Source organism: Topomyia yanbarensis, chromosome 3 (assembly GCF_030247195.1).
Source record: "Topomyia yanbarensis strain Yona2022 chromosome 3, ASM3024719v1, whole genome shotgun sequence".
In the NCBI taxonomy this organism is placed as follows: domain Eukaryota; kingdom Metazoa; phylum Arthropoda; class Insecta; order Diptera; family Culicidae; genus Topomyia; species Topomyia yanbarensis.
This window is the reverse complement of record NC_080672.1, coordinates 420,007,773-420,027,711: the sequence shown is the minus strand read 5'-3', so window position 1 is coordinate 420,027,711 and position 19,939 is coordinate 420,007,773. Positions and strand designations below refer to the sequence as shown.

The following is a 19,939-nucleotide window of genomic DNA, read 5'->3' as shown; positions in this document are numbered from 1 at the left end:
CGTGCTAATTGCGAAAACCGTGTAAAAAAAGCCGTGTAAAAAAAAACCGTGCAAAAAAAAACCGTGTAAAAAAAAACCTTAGTGTACTTCAACTTGAACGTTCGATTAATGAGCTTCAAGTGAGTAATTTACATATTATCTCAGCAGCATCCAAGCTAAAATCATCGTCGTCTCCCGGCCCGGACGGTATTCCGTCCGTGCTTTTGAAAAATGCATTTCTGGAATTGCTGAACCACTTCGTCGGTTATTCGAGTTGTCGCTTGCCACAGCAACGTTTCCATCGTTGTGGAAATTAGCTTTTGTGTTTCCAGTCCATAAGAAAGGGGACAATAAGAACGCAGAAAATTATCGAGGAATTTCTGCACTATGTGCTGTATCGAAACTTTTCGATTTAGTTGTGATGGAGCCGGTGTCCTTCCACTGCAAGCAATATATCTCTGAAGACCAACATGGATTCATGCCTAGCCGATCGACTACGACGAATTGATTGTCATTCACTTCTTTCATCTCTGAGGGGTTTGAGGATGGCGTGCAAACTGATGCTATCTACACTGACCTGTCCGCCGCTTTTGATGGAATCAATCACGATATCGCCATCCCTAAATTAGCTAAACTTGGATTCAATGGATCACTTCTCCGTTGGTTTAAGTCAACTAAACGTGAATATAAGCAACGACCACTCTGAAATGTTTGCAGCTACGTCTGGCATCCCACAGGGAAGCCATCTTGGACCACTCATCTTTCTACTTTACTTCAACGACGTGAATTACAGACTCAGTGGACCACGCTTGTCGTATGCCGACGATGTGAAGATATTCAACCGTATCAAGACTTTGGCAGATGCTCACATCCTGCAGAAACAATTCGATGTCTTTAGCGAGTGGTATATCGATAATCGAATGGTTCTAAATCCGGAAAAATGTTCTGCAATCACCTTCTCGAGGAAAAGAGAATCTATTAATTTTGACTACAATCTCTCAGGACTGCTTATTCCGCGAGAATGCTGTGTGAAGGATCTTGGAGTGATGTTAGATTCCAAACTCACTTTCAAGGCACACGTCTCATATTTCATTGACCGGGCATCACGAAACCTGGGGTTCATCTTCCGTGCTGCCAAATCTTTCACGGATATCTGGTGCCTAAAGAGTTTGTACTACTCCCTAGTTCGATCATCTCTCGAGTATTGTTCGACGATTTGGAGCCCACACTATTTAAAAGGTTGTGACCGAATTGAAGGTATCCAACGTAAGTTTATACGATTCGCTCTGAGACAGCTACCTTAGCAAAATCGTTTTCGACTACCTAGCTACGAGAGCCGCTGCCAACTAATTCAACTCGTCACCCTCCAGCATCGGAGAGACACTGGGAAAAATAATTGATGGTTCTTTATAGGACGGGCTCCGCATAGATACTGCAGCCCTTGACCTCGCCAAGGCATACAATAGAGTATGGAGACCAAGAGTTGCCAAGCAGCTCCTAGACTGGGGAACAGGCGGCAACCTAATAAGCTTTTTGCAGGGTTTCCTACAGAAACGGACATTCCGAGTAATAGTAGGAAACCAAAAATCCAGAATAATGGCAGAAGATACCGGAGTTCCACAAGGCTCTGTGCTAGCCGTCATCTTGTTTTTGATAGCAATGAACGGGATTTTCGCAACTTTACCTGTAGCAGTTTACATATTTGTTTTTGCTGACGACATCGTTCTACTGGTCGCAGGCAAATCGCGCGAAGTCATCCGTAGGAAACTGGCTTCTCCATGTCTGCCGAAAAATGTGCCATTTCTAATGTTTGAAACCATCGTCACCACTCCTGGGGAAACCCCGTAACAATCCGAGGAGTAGAGATTCCATACAAAAAAAAACTTAAAATGCTAGGAGTGGTAGTTGATAGACAGGCTACCTTTGAAGCACACTACAAGATGATACATAAGGACTCGCAGAAGAGAACACGACTCATGCGTACCACCAGCAGAAGGAATCCCTCGAATAATCGTAGCACGGCACTAAAGATCAGCAATGCGATCATCACTAGCAAGCTGATGTACGGAATTGAGCTAACCTGCCGAACCATCGACCGTATAATACTCCAACTAGGACCGGTCAACAGCCAAACCATCAGAACTGTATCCGGCTTAATTCCAGGAACCCCAGCCCTGACCGCATGTATCGAGGCAGGAGTTCCCCCTTTCGATTTATTAGTCGATCTTCGGTAGCGACGATGATGTTTACATAAAGGAACAGGCCATCAAAAATCTTACGGAACATAATTGTCACGAACTCCCACGTATTGCTGAGCACTATAGTGTGATGGACCGAAAATGGAATCTGCCCCCGATTAAACTCGACTGAACCATAAAACACGCCGTGAAAGCAGGGGAAGAACCCAGCTAGGTAGCTGCAATAGTGGGTAACACCTTGCAGGAAAAATTCCAAAACCACCGAAAAGTTTATACGGATGGATCCAAAGCCCTACACCGAGTTGGTTTCGGTGTAAGAGGGTCGGGATACAATACTGCGGACCGATTACCGGACCACCTGTGAGTATTATCGGTTGAAGCATATGCCTTATATTACGCTATTAAAAACGACGCTGAGCCACATCTTCCGATGCTCATACTGTCGGACTCAGCCAGCACTGCGAACCTCATATTAACCTTACGAAAATGGAATAACGATAGATCGTCGCCACTGAGGAAAATCAAAATGCAAACAAGCTAGTGGAAGGACCGAGCAGAACGAGGAGCGCAGCGTACACTTTCCCGGTTGAGGGTAGTTCATATTACAGTCGAACACATAATCACAACTAGTGAAATCTACGAAGACCTCAGAAAAGAATTAGAATTAGATCCAAACATTGCAACTGCGCCCTGGGCAATGACCCAGTCGAGGAAGAAAAAATCCTAGTTTTATAAAAGCTGTTTTATGCGACATAAATAAAACAACAACAACAACAAAAACTTATCGAACACTCAGTTTTTTCGACGCTATTTTGAAAAGTGCTTTTATATATTAACGAATTATGTATTCTTCGATAGAATAGGCATATTTTATGGTTGAATATTTCAAGAGATCTACTTGTGTCCAGATTTTGTCACGAACAAGCCTTATCTACTGATTGCACCCATGACGGGTCGCTTACAGCTACTACAACAAAATAAATCTAAATTTTGTTAAATGCTTCACAAAAAAGTTTCAAGATGACGTTCAGAGTGGCTTGAAAGTGAAATCTTCTAAATTTGTCTACTTATTCAAAAGCACACAAGAACCAGTCCACAAATTCGTAAATAACAGTCTGAGTTCCGTGAATTTGTTCACCAAAAAAGATGTAGATCATACACAAAATTGCATATTTCATTAACTAAATCATGAAAATATTTTGTCTTTTATGATCTTGAACACTATTTCACGATCATTAATCATGAACCAGTTCACGAGACATGAATGGATTTATGAATTTCGTGCAATAGATCACGAGAAAACTTCAAGACTGTAAATTTTGTGATCTACTTCAAAAATGAAAACTAAATCACTATAAATATGTGGTAAATCACAAATCAGTTTACTTCATTTGGTTGGGCTGTAAAAATTTTCGTAGATTTATGGATAAAAGTTCGTCAACATTTGGTTTATGAGTAATGTTTATAAAGTTGTGAACTAGTTCACGGAACCGAAAAAAACGATTTGGTAATGACATAGCGGGAATCAAATGTAAAGTATACTGGCGCTATACACATAACTGTCCCATGTGTATAGGAAATCCCAGAGTACATGGGACAGTTATGCTTATAGTCGCAGTAGGTATTACGCAAGGAAAACTGAGCGCAATTATAAAACAAATGATTTTTGTTTTCGGTCCTGTTCACGTTACGTAAAAATTTATCATAATTCGTAGCAATTTATTCACGAATCAGAGAACTTCAACATAAATACAACAGAAAAAAGCGAGTAATTGGACCGGCGGCAACGGTGTGGCGCGGCAACGCCCATGTCTACTACGAAATTCCGCAAATTTTTCGACCATCCAGGACGTAACTACACCAGTTCACAGAACAAAATTAAATCTATAAATTAAATTCTGAATTTAAAGAAACAGTTAACGTGACAATTTCAAAAATGAAATGAAAGGGGGTAAGTTTCTAAATTTGTGAACTTAGATACGTACAAATTGTGACCAATATACTATGAACCAATTAATAAGGTATGGATCGACCCATGAATAATATTTTGAATTCTGTTAAATAATTCACGAGCAAATAAACTCAGTTTTGTGAACTAATTCACAACTGCGGAAACCTGTTCATGGTCATGATGTAATGAATCATGAATCAATTCATGTCGGATATTCGGGCCCAATCAAGGTTTGATCTTAAGTAAGGATCAACATGGTTTATTATTGTTATTAATGACATTCATAAAGTAATAAATTAATTCACGGACAGAAATACGATTTTGTAAGGCATAGGTGCAACTATGAGCTCCCCAAATGGTGTGACGGGCGCTCTAATCATTGCTGATTACTGTGAGGAAAGCCATTTTGCCTCAGTGCGTATAGTCATTTGTAATGCTTAATTAAGGGGGTGCGCTTCCCACCCCAGTCAGTTTGCGTTCAATCCCAGCCGAGCTTGTTGGGATTTTGTGAATTGAATAATTTGTGGTCACGTTTTCCCTCGGAAGGGAAGCAATGACGTTGATTTCGGTCCATGTGTTGGTGGGCCTATATCAAGAGCCCCCCAGATGGTGGACTCACCTCTCAGGCTTTAGTGATTGGCAGACTTCCCAAATGAACATCGAACACCATGGTCGCTCTAGTTCTGTGCTCATCTCAAACCCACATTTCGTGTGCAAACTCGAACGCGCTAATGCGTACCAAAACACGTACACATGTTCGTCTGAACAACCGAACCCCATGTACGTACGCGGTGTTCGTACAGACAGTTTCTTGACACTAGTTTTCTCTTTCTATCACTAATCGTCACTAGTGTTGACTCATTCTGTTTAGTGTGTGCCTTTGTTGTGTACGCACACGGTGTACGTACACGGTGTTTAAATCTAAGTTTGCAAATCGTTCGCTTGGGTTCGGTGTTCTAGGCGAACCTGTAAACAAAGGCAAAGCAAGTTTGAGGTTGAACGCGTGCACGAAATTTTGTACATAGGTGCAAACTTATCGATGTTCATGGGAAGACTGGTGATTGGCACTCAGTGCGAACAGAAACCGACGGAATATAAACATGAATAAAAATAGTTGACAATGGGCTTAGGAGTGTTTAGTGCCGTACCCTCTAAACTACTAGTCCAGGATAAAACAGCCCTGAGTTATTTCAACAAACACTGAAGAATACCTAATTAACATTGTGCATATGGAAAACTATAGAAAACAATTTTACAAACAGTGATTTTTGCGTTCCGTATTATTTTTCATTTCTGGTACGTATTTTTTCATTACTCTCAGTTGATTCAGCTATCCATTTTCATCTACCACGAACACTACTTATTTATTGGAAATCTAACCTAATTTTTCTCGCTTACAGATACTGCTCGTCACAATTGCCAACACGATTGTTTAGATACTGATCAACTGTAGACTACCGGGAATAGGTATTAGCAAGAGAAAGTACTCAGTCACAGCTGCACTAACACATCTGAATATAAACCAGTGGCACGAGTGACCGCGCTTGACGATCTGTACTATCCGCTGCTTTCAATAGATCTCAAAATTGCCACATTCATCAGCAGTTAGTTATTTGTACATGCGGACGCTGAAATATTATGAACAATACGCGGAGACGAAAATATGTACCCCCGAAACTTACGCTTGTTGATTATTTATTAAGTTTGTAAGATTAGATAGTTTTGGGTCCTCTTCTTAGCAGGACACGCACGCGAGGGGTGCACTACTGTTATGGGTTCGTTCGTTTCGTTGATTCTAGTCAAATCGCTAGTGGTTATGTGTTTAGGTTCATTTTGTGTAAATATACTTTTTAGCCAACAATTAAACTATTTACGGAACAACTAGCTTTTATTAACTTGCGAACCTTTCAGGCAAAGCCAGAAAAGAAAAATGAAATACAATGTGCAGTGCAGTAGCCGAACCGTTTAAAAAATGTTTGTATAGAAAAGGCTGTAGCTAAGAATTCGAAGATATTTAACCAAACAATTGAGCGTGGCAGTTTTTCGCTTGCAAGTTCAAACTGATTTTAGGTGACATGTTTTGTTAGAAAATCCTAGCAATAATCTACAAGGAAAGGGTTGTCCCACATTTTCGTTTCACCTGTGAACATACAGAACGGGACGTGGATCATGGAGGCTTAAAAATACACACAAACACTCACTCTCCCACACAAACACTCACACGCTCGTTTAACAAAACTTATGCTGTAAGAAGCTTAATCTCTACCAGCGAAATGCGTAATGGTAACAACAATAATGGCAAACAGAAATCAAGACAAGAACACTGGAGTAAAAGAAAAATTAAAAACGTTCAAGAAAATGTGTGATAATATTTAATGAAATAATCTCTAACATTAATTTGAGGGAAAATGAAAAAATATACAAAAAGCCTATAGATATATTATTACTATTATTCGTAAAAAACAGTCTTAAGAGAGTGTCGTATTTATAGCTCCTACTAACACACAACAGGGAAGAAAGCAGCAAATTGAATAACGAAACAAAAAATCGAACAAGTGTGAATCGTTTTGCGTAGCAGTGACACCCACTCTTTCTGTCTAGGGTTATTATTGGGGTCAAGGTAATAGCAAAAATCAGCACTAAAATCATGTGTGCTATGAAGGAAAGAGTTTGTTAATTTTCTGCCCCGGTCCACAGGACATTGCATAATAGTGTTGGGTTCGAATTCGAGTTTTAGGTCGGGTCAAATTTGTCTGCAAATTTTAAACATTTAACCGGTACTATATATTGAAATCAGCGCCTACTGACATTCTTACATACAGAGTTGGATATTGGGCAACTTCGTTTTCACCCAATCGATTGAGTTAGCGTTGGCATCGTCAAAGATAGCGAATTGCGGAAATTACATTCCAATTAAATTAAGTACACAGGTACCCAGAGAGTTAGCAATTTATTTTATCTGCTAATTTAGCCAGTTCAGCAATGTTTGCCGTGTGTTTTCGATTGCTTACATCTACAATATATTACGATGAATGACTATGTCACCACCGTGATTGAATTGCGCTTTCAACATACACTAAGCACAGAAATCGCCCATTCAGGGGATTGGTTTAAAAACCGATGCTAACGAAATGCATTTTTTTTTCAATATAAATCCAAAGTTCATCTTCATGTATTTTTTGCCCTCCGCGTAGAAATCAAACACTGCATATTTAATAAATTTCAATTGACTACGCACTGCAAGAAGACTTTGTTAAAAGTCATAGATCAGACGCCAAAAAAATTTGTCCATACATCAGCTTCCGTTATAATCCAAGACATTCAAATCAAGATCGTGTATGACCTCCATTTGCAGCAAGGATACATTACACTTTGTTCTTCATCATGTCTCCAGCCGAATTTGTTTTCCCATTCGTAACTGTTTTTGACTACCCATCAACATGCTTTTCATGCGGCTAGCGAACGATGAATGAAGAACAAAAATACTTCCCAACATTCGTTTAGACCGCTTAGGTGCTCCATATTGACGGCTCTGCCTGAAATAGATTGGAAAATCTCGGTTTTCCGAAGGGTTTTCTGAAAATCAGTTTTTGCCACAAAATTGGTGCACATTTTCCAACTGATTAATGTAAACATTCGGTAATTCCGTTCAGTACAATAGACGTTACTAACGGGTCCCTCTTGTATCATCCGAAATTTTGAAAAGGGGGCTCTACATCGAAAAGTAAGTCGTAGTCACGACTAAACAATATGTTTAATGTTTTACCAACGAAACCAGACATTAAAAGAAATTTTTCTGTAACAATTGCTGCATCCGAATTAACAGGCTAAAGTGTATTCTACTTCACCCCTGTTATGTCACTGACCTTAACCAACCATCTCTTTTGGTTGTTTATATGTAGTAGTTGCCCATTTTGCGGAATACGGAATACAAAATTACTGACCATATTCTATCAGATAGCGCAGAAATTTAATTATTCCAATTAATCCAACGACAGTTATTCACTTTCGAAGACTGGGAAACTATTCCAGCAGAAAATTCGAATCCTCTGTATTAGAAGCATAAAAATTTCAAAAAGCAAATTTCAAGTTAAGCTTGTAATGCACGAACCCGACAAAATAATTTGCCAACGAATAGTCCCACGTCAGGTCGCGTCCCTAACAATATCCACCTCAAGTTTTTCGTTGTTGAAATTGTACAGATTAATCGAATTTTATTCACATAGATTATGTACGATAGAGATATTTGTGGAAAAGAACAAATTGATACAAGTTTTTGGGAAGCTTAAATTGCAATACGAAATGGGTAAAACATCGTAATAAATCTTTTAATGTAGTGTATTCATGGGTTGGAAACGGGCCGCTATGGTTGGCGGTTCGAGAGGCAGCAGAAGTTATTTCGAGCTGGTTACTTTCAAGACGGCATATCAGGTCAACGAATGACGGCACATACTTCGCCAGAACTCATCGTCTGTACGGTACATATTACTGGGGTTTGTGGAAAGTTTGGTACAGATTACCGTCAATCTTTAATTGTAAAATGAGATAGGTAAGAAATTGTAATCAAATTCTGTATTTTTGGCCCTGAAAAGAGCCTATGTAGGTTTGTGGGACGATAGACAGATGATGTTTTTTTGAGCTGATATACATACTGGTAATGGGCTGATCAGATCGGTTTTTGGTAGACGGCAAAAAATACGAGCTGAATAATTTGCAAACAGATTATTACTTTCATGGGAACCCCCATTCGTAGATATCAAATGGGGTGGTACCAACAGGGCTATAATATGTTTGCTTTGCATTCGAACAGCACCCAAGTAACCAATAAGCATTATAACGTATCCTAATATCTGCTTTAGATCCACATATAAAGCAGTCTTATAGAGCCGTGAAGCCCTAAATACTGATATAATGCTGGTATTATGCCAGGAAAGGCGAAATATAGTGCTATTACTGTGTAGAGATTGACAGCTCGTTTCTGCAGTACTAATGCTATTATATAGCACCAGCGTACAAATGTCAAATTTGAAAACCTTATATTGGCACTACTAATGCTATAAAATAGTTTCAGTTGGCTGTCATTGTCCGCCATGGATTTCAAACCATTTCTTATATTTCCTTTCGGTACGATGAGCAAAAAGGAAAATTTTTAAAATAAATTGTTCTGCTTAAAACCGTAATCGATTCTCTTCGTGTTCTAATGCATTGTAATGATTAAGGATGGTTTTCGTTCTCACTTGATATGAGTGTTTCACGAAAATTACCTTGAGTAAGTCCCGAACTGAGGTACCTTGCCTCGTCCTTCACGGTAGGTGCTCTGCGTCTGCTCCCTGGACTATATTGCATATGTTCGATTGAAATGCTATATGCCGAATATGATCTTCAAGAAGAGTTGCATAACAAATAAACCCACAGCATTACAATAGCATTATATCGGCTTTTTATTTGCTCTATAATGGTACTAAATGCACTTGTAAAGCTTACATGCTATAAAGATCCTTGAAGCATGTACGCGTTAAATAAGCTTTATATACGCATATAGAGCAAGCGATAATGCTATATGTCGGCTGTGCATTTATGCATTATTGATGCTAATATAGACCTTTAATGCATTGTTAATGCTGTAATGGAGTTGCAATGCAACATTAATGCAAATGTATAGCCAATATAGTGCAATGGCTTATTGTTTATGGTAACTTGGGTACAGCGCAATCATGGCGCAGATAATTCTATAAAATTCAATATTTTCGTTATTTATGGTAGTCGCACATTTGACGGAATTGACTAGTTATTTCGTTCAGTGCAACAACAGTTATTCGTATTCAAAAACTAGGGAACTTTTCCAGCAGAAAATTTTGAAACCTCTGCTATGAAGGTTAGGAGTATTCTACTATAAAATCATGCAATATTCCTTCAGTATGGACGATTGGTCATGGATTTTAACAGTTTTCGCGGGTCCATTACTATGAGAGTCTTTATTTGCGACTAGCTGGTACTACGATCGGCTTCCAGCATGCACATAGATTTCCCGGTTGATGGTCACGGTTAGGATGTAAATGTCGCTCTTCAAACCACAGGAACAGATAGCCTACCACACGAGATCAGTGCGAACTTTGACAGCTTAATGTGTTTGAAGGTCCAATCGACGTATAATATGTTTCTAAAATGTCATTCATTTCGTTTAAAATCGGACTGGATCCTGCTTTAAAGGAATAATTCCTCTAGGCTTCAACCTGGTCAAACGGAGTTCTATTCAGGAAATTTGTGTAACAGACTAAGAAATGTACTGCAGCTGTATTGACCATTCCTTTAGTCAACTCAGCGGAGGTGAATTAAACATCTTTAGTGCAGCTTTCGACCAAAACGTGCTCTCCGTTAATAACCTTCTTCAAAATAGTCCCGGTCCTAAGGTCGGTGATGGCAGCGGGGGTTTCCTGTCTGCTATCCCAGGCGAGTACTATCATATTCTTGAACCTGCTGTTCCTGACTTTCTCGTATTTCAGTCTGGCTCTAATGTTCTCCGCATATATTACCAAAATGTACGTGGGTCTAGGACCAAAATCGATACATTTTTCCTAGCTGTTTCGGAGGCTGTGTACGACATGATAGTCCTAACAGAAACGTGGCTAAAAGAGTAAATCTATATTGGCCATAGAAGGAGCTTCGTCGTAACCTCAAGCTTGTTTTGGTCATTTGCCAACTCAAAGTGAAAGGAAACTGGCCTACCACGCTCCATGTTTTTGGAAAATGTGACAGCCTGCAACGAAAGCCGGCAGCGCAACTTGTTCGCAGAACACTTTGTGCATGTATACCACTATAGTTCTGCTAATTCGACGCAGATATGAGAAGCTACGAGTAAAATGCCACGCGTGGTATTTGACTTCAGTTTTCCGAGGTTATCCTTTGCTGCTGGCCCTGATCATATACCGTCGTCCATGCTAAAGTAATGTGCAGTCGCCCTTTGTAATCCGCTGGATAGGCTGTTTAATCTCTCCGTGCAGGAATGTGAGTTCCCCGCACGCTGGAAATTTTCCCACTTGTTTTCAGTTTAAAAAAAAATTGTAACAAACGCATTATCTCCAATTATCGTGGAATTGCTTCTTTGTGTGCATGATCAATGTTATTACTTTGTTCGCCTGCTGTAAAAGTTGTGCTATGTAGCCACAAACCTCATACAGCTTACTTGGAACTGTCTGCGGAACATGAAGTGGTAAATCGATACGGTATATATGGGTCTCAAAGCAGCATTTGATCTAGTAGATCATGGAATATTTTTGGAAAAATTGGAGCGACTCGGCGTCTCAGCTTAGGGCAGGTTATACGCGTTATCGGTAATACAACATCGGAAACGTTCACACACCTGCTCGGAATTCCACAAGGCAGCAACCTCGGTCCGCTACTGTTCTCAATATTTATAAACGGAATGTCGCCTAGGTAGACGGTTTCTAAAATTTTCAAAATAATTAAATGCCTTTTCGACAGCTTGAAGCTACAAAAAATGTTGCTTCTGTTTGAAGAATGGTGCACAAAAAACTTTATGTGATTAAGTATCGCAAAATGAAGCATAATTTCTTTCCATCGGGAAACTCTTCCCATCATTTATAATTGCCAAATCTGTGGCAGTTCTCTAACAAGCACAGAGCGCATTAAGGATCGTGGCATTACTCTGGATTGTGAATTGACTTTAGGACTGTAACCTGTAATTTTCGACAGCGACATGGGAAATCGCAATTTTCCAGCCTGTTTCGGACAAATTTAGAACAGAAGAAACACTGCTAATCTTTCTGTAACTTCATCATTGCGGTATTTCATAGCGACGGACGGAAGACTGTACATGCAAATCAGTTAACTAAGCAGGCAATTTGTTGGGAAATTCAACCGGCCTCCTATCCAATATTCATTTCCGATGGTTGGAAATACTGAAAAAACTCGATTTCCAAAAGATTCGGTGGAAACTCGTTCGTGTTTAGCTGTTGCTCATTTTATGTAAAGTCAACCGCAAATCTTGAATTATAAAATCGTGAAATCGAGTTTTGAAGCCAACAGACTGTTCATATATATAGGAGACTAAATATCAATTACCTGTGGGTCACGATATTCCGGTTATGTTTCCACCCACTCTTCTTTTGCCACAAGCGAGCAAAACAAAAATACTTGCATGATTCAGGCATCCTGAACATTTATCACACTTTTGTTTACTATATCCTGACTCTTTTTTCAATTTCTTATATCTACTGTAATTTCTGTCGCTTCCTTAGTATTCTTAAAGTTTTTATTTTGCAAGTGATCGTAAAATAGAGGTCGAAAAAAGTTCGTTTAAAATCACACATATTGATCTGAGTCGGGTCATATCTGCTCTTCTTTCTGATCACAAATAATCCACTAAATATTCCAAAGATTTCGAAAGTACTGACGCAGACATACTCAGCCGTAAGAGATATCACGAAAGATCGTCCAGATAACTTCGGAATTGTGATATCCTATCTAAACTAAGCAAAGAACATTACTGTCCAGACTAGAACAGTATTCAATGAAGGACTACCGTGTCTACATGCCCGGCCACAAAGTTGAGATAGATGGTGTGATCAACGAGTCGAGTTAACCATGCGTGGATGTACTGGATATAAATGATTGGTTGTTTCAAGAACTCCTTCCTTCAGTGAGCTAAGATTTTGAATGGCAATTGCACAGGATGGGATAAAAATATTATGTTAGTTTTTGCCGCACAAATAGACCATTGTAACAATAAGACACGGTGTGGCAAGTGCGCAGAGATTTATTAAGATATCTCTTGCATTGGGAATGCTGAAAAGTGCGCTTTTATAGTGGGGAGAAATCACTTGACAAGAAGAGTGCGACTGTGACAATCCCCTTACCGGGACATCTGTGGCCCTATTCTCACAGTCACGTCACCCAGTGACTAGAAGTAAATTTCCTTCTAGTCACAAGGTGACGTGACTGTGAGAATAGGGCCCCTGTTACTGCCCTCAAAACCTAAAGGTAGATGAAATTCCTTGTAAAGGATAACTTTTTTCTCTTGAGAGGCCACCAAATATAATAATTCGGCGAAGCGATGACACAAAACCGAAGCGAAAAAACTCTTGTGTTACAAATTAAAGAACGAGAAGCTTCTAGCGCTTCCAGGGCCATCATAAATCTCGAGAGGCTCAACAGTTCAACCAGAGATTTAGCTAGACTTCACTGGTTTTTAATGGCCTGTCCTTGTGTCTGGGATGTTGAGGAAAACGCTTAAATTGTCCTGGTTTTAGCGTCTGGTCTAGCTTGTCATTCTGGCCGACAGCAACCATAACTATACCGTAGACTAGCTTTCAAACAGACAACGCCTAATACATAGGAATTTCCCAATCGTACCATACGATATCTCTTTCCAATCTCTATAATGCTTCGTTAGTTATATTTTCAACTTCCTTTTCGTTCCTGAAAGTTGAGAAGAGAAACAACGAGACATTCGTAACATATTTTCGTGTCATATCCGATTGGAAGAAAATCTTCCGTCAAGATTTCGGCTTTCGTTGAAATTTTCTAAATGGCGCTGTCATCATTCTGCCAACTATGGCGGGCAAGTTCGCCGCACCGATTAAGCTTTGTTTCTTCTTGATTGATTTTCGCGATGTTTACGTTTAAGATGTTAAATTCTAAAGATGGGTAGCAGTTAAAAACACAAGGAGAGTTAATTGAAATTTGTTTTATATATGGGAAGAAGTACGAAACTTTTATTTGTAGTTAGTAGCTAGTCATGTTTTAATCATAATATTTGAAATCAGAGAAAATTGTAAGAATAAATCGGACCGGTGCCAGTTGTGGGTCCCGAATCCACTGTGCGCTATTGACGGGACTCGACAGATCCCCTTCGGTACTTCTGAAAAGGCACATCAATGTTTTGATGACTCTGCTTCTTCACATCTTTCGAGCATCTCTTTCCAGTGGCATTTTTCCATCTCGCTGGAAATCCGCGAACATGTTCCCAGTCCATCAAAACAGAAGTAAGCGAGACATCAACAACAATCGTGAACTAACTTCATTTCGAGCTGGTGATTATCCCACAAACAAAATCCTCGTGTTTTAATTAACTTAATTAGAAATAGAAATTATCGAGCCCAAAAAGCTTTCAATTCTTTCACTAACAAAACTACAAAGAGAGGCTATTAACACAGACTAACAGACATAACACTACGAGGGAATTCCCTCAAAAAGCATCGATCTGGCAATTTTCCCAGAACACTAGCTCCACCTTTTATTCACAGTCCCAAACACTCATTTGTTGATGGGTTACCCCTCAGTTTTGGGAACAATTTTCCACTAGTGGTCTGTCCCCCATATGCTTCTTCATATATCAGTGGCGCCATAACTTCAAATGTGGCCACAGTCCCAACTACAAATATATTTAAAATGACCGTTAAAGAGGGCGATGCATTGTTTTCGAGTGTTATGTCTGGTAGTCTGAGCTATTAATGTTACAGGGTCTTAGCAGCGATGCTTCACGGTTTTGGCTTGCCTTTTTGAGGGTTATATAATGATGATCAATATGGGTTCACGCCTGGACGTTGAACTGCGAAGAACCGGACATTACTAGCAGAGCCGTAGCGAGACCTTCTGGCGGCCTTGGCGAAGTCTCAGTTTTGCGCCCCTTTGGTGTTAACTTTGTCATTCTTTTTAGTTTGACTTTCGAACAATGATTTCGTACGTACTTGGAAATTGCTCCGCTCTCCTAAGGCGGTGGCCACAAGGGCATTTGCAGTATTGTCAGCGAATATGCCGCGGTAAACATGAATTCCTCCGAAGAAAGATTTAAATAATTTCACATAGAAATGTGAATATTACATACGTTGTAGAACATTCCACTGATACAAACTCGAGGAGCAGGGATTTCAGTTCGTTAACACCAAGATCTTTCGTGAATTTGGAGAGTCAAAGTAATGTTACAATAAAGTCGGATGTTTCCTCGTTTAATCACATAAAAATTTTGTTGACTTGACAAAACAGTTTCGGTTACAAACGGTTGGGAATGTCATCCCTTGCGGACCCTTTTGCTTGTCTTTCAATTTATTATATCTTATATAACTTATGTCTAGGCCCGGGCATAAACAAACTCTCCTGAAAAGACACAGACTCCGACTACCTGTTTAACAATATTGATTGAGCTCGGTTAGACCATATTTTAGCTTCCTTTGGACCAAAGATAATCCGCTAAGTATTGTTAAGATTTTGCAAGAATTCAACAGTGACAGATATCCCGAAAGGTCGTCAACTATCGCGTATTAATGCCCGCTTCTAAAGTGGAGATCGACGGTGGGGTCAAGGATTCGAAATTTGGGGTGGATCTACTGAAGCACGGGGTTGGCTGTTTCAAGGTCCCTTTGCTTCATTGAGCAAAGAAAAATCGCACTGGATGGGACAAAATTGTGTGTCCCTTCAAACTCGTATCACCCTATACCAACTTTGGTGTATACTTACGTCCTGATTGTGATGCAAATTACTTGGTAACAGTGCTTCGGGCGAATAAATTGTGGGTCCCACTGACTTTTTGAAAACGATCCGCTCGAAGCTTAATCCTCATTAGTCAGATACGGTAAGGAAAGACTCAATGTTTTTTATAGTTGGTGCAGAGTGAAATTATTGGACAATGAATTGAGTATTGTTCAGGGATGCCAGGTGCACAGCTTAATCTATGTTTCAAAGATTTTCAATATTCTGCACAGATTTCCAAAACTGCAGTTTTCTGTTTTAATGTATAAATTTCCACACTTTTCTGTTTAAGTGCACAGACTAACACAGATTTCTCAATTTCGGACCTCGCGCTTAATTTTTGCCTCGTGCAAAAGCCAAAAGGAAAGTCGCCACTTCTTGTTTTGAAACAAACTTGTACGTTTTCCGCAACACAAAAAAAAAATAAAAGGAGTCATTTAAAGTGCTGCCTGTGGAAGCAATTGCCAAAATGCAAGTGTTGAAATTACTTATCCTCCAGGGAGAGAAATGCGGACAAACTGGCAACCTTAGATTCCATTGATAAAATCTAGCAGTGCTCCCAAAAAGAGATAGATTGGCTCGGCTGGCTCAAGAATTTGACAGTTTCGCTGGCTCAAGATGGCGTATCTCTCTCTGGAGGATAACCGTTTGCCGTTTTCACTATTCGTTTCTCTCCCTATTCTCTCTGAACAAGCACGGTTAATCACACTATGTCTATGTCCGGGGAACGTGCCATTTGAGTCAATATATTCTGATTCCTGATTCCTGATTCACCATATTGGCGGCCTAGCAGGGAGGTGCTCACAGCGTTGACGAAGAAAGCGTTTAACTATAACTTGATCATTTGCATGGGATGTAAGAGTTGTATTTCTAGAATAAAAGCTACCAATTTTCAGTTTAAGTTGTGTAAAATTTAACGGTAATTGGAAATCGTTGGAATTTCGTTGCCAGATACATTACTGAGTTTGACCGAATTGACAGGTGACAGTTCACGGTGTACGGTGACACATCTTTTAATGATACCAGGAGAATTTGACTGCAATTTTAAAATTTCTCTGACAGAGTGAACTTTCGTTCCGTGAAGTTTGCTATTGAGATTTCTGACAGCTCATTCACAATTACAGATGCAAAGTCAAACCAAAAAAGTTTGGTTTGTTTTCATCTTGGAATACCTAACCTCAACCGGTTTTTGCAGCGCAAAATTTTCCTTTTATTTTCCTCATGAAATAATTCCGGCACCACTTCTTTTTTTTCTGTCCACCAAACTCTCAAAGATTCTAACAAACGGTTAGTTTCTAATCGGCTTGCTTTCAGTTGTTCAAGTTTCATGCAATGCTGTCTTCATTAAAGTTATTTCTCCTTCATATTCCGGAAAGATTACGGATGCTTTGACCTGTGTACCCAACTATACTTACACATACACACACATACACGACACACACACTGTTTCGGTGCGAAACACGATAACATTAATCGTACTGTACTGCCCTGAAATTAATCTTACGAACGTGGGAGAAGTAAATATTTTACAACTTCACGATAAGATTCTTCATTAGTAGGAAACAAATATAAACGAGAAAACAATCAACACGGAAGTTGAAGCATAATCTTTGTCTCAGTTGACGCTCCGTTTCGCGCTAGGTTATGTAATTAAAAAGCCGTTGCCTTCGGATTCAGTTATGCGCTTTTCTCTTGCTAGTAGTTTGTAGGACTAAATCAGCAACCAAGCAACAGTAAACTGTTGAGTCAATTGTTTTTAAAAAAATGACGGTAATTTTGTCTACTAGTGAGAAGTAAAACTTGGTGCAAGTTGTTTAATTTTGTTTGAATCGCGCAAGTGTGTGCTAGTTTTGGATCAATTTCGTTTCGCATGAAAAGGAAAACAAAAACAAATAAACGAACAACAGACGAGTGTAAATTGAAGTAAACCTAACTAAGCCAATAATTAGTTGATACTGAGCTGTATTTGAGACGAAATCCGACGAAGAAACATTAAAAACAAATCAGCATAGAGTAATCATAACTTTTTAATATGTATATTGACTTACCTAAGTATCGCATCTTTCGCATTATTGATTGATTGAGGCAAAATGTGAATAAAGTTTTCATTCAAAAGGAAGCTTAGTCTATATATGTAACGTTTAATGGTAACATCTGAGAAGTAAAAAAGCAGCAACAACTAGCCTATTAATTTAAAAATAGTTATTTATCTCAAAGACGAAAATATAACGAAAGGTGAGAAAAACAGTTAAGAACAACATATAAAAAAGGAATCTAACTGGAACGTTAGGCATCTTACCTGTAGAAAATCTACAAATTGCTAATAAAATAGAGCAACATTCGAAAAGAAAAAAAAATGAAATTCAAACTTCTTCCTCTCGTGGACAGCGAAAAACACAAAAAAAAACTTTGCGAATAAGATAGAAAAGAAATCCCAAAAAAGGAACACAGACACAAACAAAAACAAACAATATCACAACATTTAGGAGAAAAAAAAAGACAAATACAAAAAAGGCGCTCTGTTGTACAGTGAATATTTTTTCTCTATATTTCTCTATATCGGTTAATAGGATGTAAGCATTATAATAACAAAAGTATTTAAATCACAATAGCTATTTGAATGGTCGAAGAAGGGCAATAAAAATAAGGGGGTGACGTCACTTTTGGGAGTCTACGCTGCGAGCTTGAAATCAAAGTATGCTGTGACCGAGAAGTGCGGTAGTGCGTTTACAAAACACCGGAAAAGCAATGAAATCGGACTTGCTCTATGTACATTTCGACAAAAAACAACAATCGTATTTTGGTTTTTAATTTTTTTTTATCACGTACGTACGTACGTAGCAGTGCTCCCAGATTTGACAGCAGCCCCGAGCAAAGAGAACGAACAATTCGAGAACGACAGTAGCGAAATCAATATAAGCGTCGCCGCTGCTGCAGCAGCAGCAACCGCAGCACTATCATTGTGAGATATTAAAAAGCAAAACAAAAAATCGACACGTGTTAATTTTAATTTTCCTCCTAACCCTTTCTCTTGTATTAGATAAGGAATTTATTTTTTCTTGAAATCTTGATGTTAATAACAAAAGAATATTATAAAATCGAAGGCGTCGCTATTGGCAGAAAACCGAGGAAGCATTTGACAAAAGTATAAGAAAAATAAACAAATGTTTAGAGAAGGATCGTGTATATTGTTACATTTAATCGTAAGTCCATTTTGAAGTTACTGACAAGTTAATGAAGAATCTCTCTCAAAATAGTGTTGAAGAAATCGTAGGCAAATCATACATCTCTTTACACCGTGAGGGAAAATACAACAAATTACTGGTTTACCCTTCTTCGATTGACAGACAACACAGGTCACACGAACACAGTTACACAAGCAAAACGAACAGAAAAGAGAAAAATCAAACCCATTCAAATACAAATGTACACACAATAGAATGCTCACATCGCAAAGAACACAGGAAAGATATACACCAACACCAGCAGACATACACACACACACGAACACACATAGCAAAGAGATGATGTATTAACAATAACCTATAACAATGGAAACAAAATAGTGACTAACAGAGAAATCAAGATGAAAAAATGGACAATTGAAAATTGGTTTTCATGTTATTTAATAAAAGAAAACAAGTTAATAAGATTAAAGAGAAATCAAGTGATGGCTTTCAAAATTATATAAAAAAGAAAACTAAAAAAATAAACAAAAGTTAAAAATAGCTAACAATTTTTCGCCTTTTGCATTAAAAAACACATACACACAAGAAAAAAGTGACACGCTAGCCAACCAAGCAGTGATTAGGAAAAAACAAATATAATATTCAACTCTTCTCTCTGTTTTTCTGAAAGTTTAATCGGATACATGAAACAAACAGAAAACGGAAAGACTTTGGCAACTATACCGCACTCGTAGGAAACCAGACAAGCGCAGATTTTTTCTCTCTCATTCTGGTAGAAACTTCCCCAAGTCTCCAAGGCAACACAAACAAACATACACACAGACACAACCAAATACATCGCCAAGTTCGAGTGACCCCACCAGACCTGGAGATGATTGCTTCCCCTTCCTTCCGCCTTCTAGGTTCACACAAACACACCCAGGAAACTTCACAATACACTTTCTCTCTTCTCTCCCAGCCAGAGCACTCTTTTTCAAAAGAGCAATTCACAAAACAATATAAACAAACAACTTGAAGCAGAAGAACAACAAAAAAAAATCAAAGTGAGAGTAACCGTGTGTAAAACTTGTCAATTTTCGCAAAAAAGAAACACTACTTAAATCCAAAGAAAATAAAATCAACAATTAGAAACTGCT

General features: G+C 38.8%; 1 protein-coding gene across 10 annotated transcripts in view; it reads left to right on the top strand.

Annotated features, from left to right (window-relative positions):
• LOC131693824 (syntaxin-1A) overlaps positions 1-19,381 on the top strand; it is a 252,502-nt gene extending 233,121 nt beyond the window's left edge. For all 10 annotated transcript variants that reach the window (XM_058981993.1, XM_058981985.1, XM_058981994.1 and 7 more), the window contains one exon: positions 5,529-19,381. The gene's annotated coding sequence lies outside the window, so the exon portion shown is untranslated. The remainder of the gene's footprint in view (positions 1-5,528) is intronic.
• The last annotated feature ends 558 nt before the right edge of the window (positions 19,382-19,939 follow it).